Here is a 2110-nt window from a genome sequence, read left to right on the forward strand (position 1 = left end):
CGCTTGGGCTGGACTCGTGCTGCCCGCGTCACGGCGATCGTATCACTTGGACAGGAGGACAAAACGGCCTGCGAGCCGAACAGATAGTGTCTCAGTCATAACTGTCAATCGGCCACAATATATCAGCCGGGAGATGAATGTCTCACGAGCCGCCAAGACGTAATGTTCAGCTGGTGTGGCTACTCAGTGTGTCTGGAATAGAAATGGAGCCCGGGGATGAATATTGGGTGATCGCTGATCAATGACCACTTTTGCTGTGATCGGAGTCCGTATGCTAGTTGAGACTGTTGTCTTTAAACTAAAATGCCGAATTTAATACAAATGTTTCATCGTAGGCACCTAATATTTGTTCTGCGGACATTATTGTGCAATTAGATACGTGCATCAGCATTCGGTGCTGAACGAGGCTAGTCAAAACTGTTTACAAATGTGTCTTTGGTTTCGGGGCACCGCCCAGAAGGCAAAGAGAAGGTCCCTGAGTGTGAATAATGTGGTTATCTAACCCAGGAGACCCCTCAAGTGGCCTATCAGAATCAATGCCAAGTGCCTCTTTCACTGTGCGAAGATATTTGTGTATTCATGCAAAGGCAGTAGCGAATAATAACATTCTATTAACATGATTATGTATGCAACACAACAGCCTTTCGCTACATACAGAAGCCAGCCGTGCGCGGGACATCGTGACACAAAACCGTACACAAACACAAACATATGGTTGTTGATCCCTTGGAGATCATGTATGACGTACGTACATACCTCGTCCTGATATGACGCAGCTCGATTTTGGGACAGCCCAGTGTCAAGAACAGCGTCGCCCCAGATTCCGACCGTCCCATAAACAATACCTACGATATACGGCCTGGCACGCACCCAAACAAACGCCAGCGCGCAGAGGCGGAGACAGGTTCGCTCCAGGGTAGCCTGATTGTAGGGCAAGCGAGAGTGTGCCGCTAAAAACTGTAGCAAGCCAATTAATTATTGTGACGTTACCCATTTGAGTTGCAAATGTCTTTGTTTTTGCGTGTTAATCGGCGGTTGTGCTCAAAATTCTCTCCCTCGAGGTCGCGCTGTAACTTCAGACGACCTTGTGAGTCGGTTATCTCCCCGATAATCTGGTTCGGGTCGGGTGACCTCTTAACGGATTTGGTATAGAGGACGGTCGGACCCTGCGGTTCACCCTCAACGAGTGTCATCGCTCCTGGCACTCTCTCTGTCTCAGTTCACATCCTTTTACACCACATGTCTTCTATTGTTGGCGTGGTTCTTTTTCGGTGCCATTGCCTTCCACGGTGGGCGCATTCTTTAGTCAGACGAAAGATAAACGGTTGAAGGATGTGCTCTCGACACTCGGGCCTCTTTTGGCAGGTGCTGAGGGCCGCGCGGTGGTGGGGACGGGGAGGGGGAGCGGCAGGTGCGGACCGGTGCGCTCGGCCCGGTCCGCCCGGCCGGGGCCGGGGCACATAATTAGACTGCCCGCTGGCTGGGAGCCAATTCAAACTGCGCGCCTTACAATATGGTGTTGGCATTTCGGCAGGCCCGGCTAGCTCAGTCGGTAGAGCATGGGACTCTTAATCCCAGGGTCGTGGGTTCGAGCCCCACGTTGGGCGATGGTTTTGGGGGCCCGCCTTGACCCCCTCGCCCAAAAGTTGTCTGTGGGACTCCTTACAGGGTTTGCGGGAAGTTCGCTCGGAGCACGAGAGATAACTATGTCGATGAATTTCGGCGCAGCGTGTTTCTTATTCAAGTCAAACTGTTTCTTACCAACCGCATTTGCAGGTCAGGTCAGGTCAATTGTATGATACCTATGACGTCATACGTTAATTTCTGCACCGTCTTAAAATGACACAATTCCACAATGTTCTGTAAAACAACTTATTCCAGGGGATGGTACTTCACTGAGTCCTTTTAAGCTGTTACTTTCTCATAAAGGTCACCTAAGGTCAAATAGGTCACGTGAGCTCACTATTAGGGGAGAGTGGGGTAAGATGCCCAGGGTGGGAAAGACGCCCCACCCCCTCTAGCGGCGAAACAAAGAATCGGACCTGGAAATTAATGTTCTTAGCGTAAAGCGGAAGCCTGCCTTGTTAACTGCACAAAAAATTGCGAAGCT

General features: G+C 50.6%; 1 non-coding gene across 1 annotated transcript; it reads left to right on the forward strand.

Moving 5' to 3' along the window:
• The first annotated feature begins 1534 nt into the window (after window positions 1-1534).
• On the forward strand, window positions 1535-1607 carry Trnak-cuu. The gene has a single exon. It is a non-coding gene; the product is annotated as a tRNA-Lys (tRNA).
• Window positions 1608-2110: the final 503 nt, after the last annotated feature.

The sequence above is a fragment of the Amphibalanus amphitrite genome, unplaced genomic scaffold (genome assembly GCF_019059575.1).
Source record: "Amphibalanus amphitrite isolate SeventyFive unplaced genomic scaffold, NRLGWU_Aamphi_draft 000233F_arrow, whole genome shotgun sequence".
In the NCBI taxonomy this organism is placed as follows: domain Eukaryota; kingdom Metazoa; phylum Arthropoda; class Thecostraca; order Balanomorpha; family Balanidae; genus Amphibalanus; species Amphibalanus amphitrite.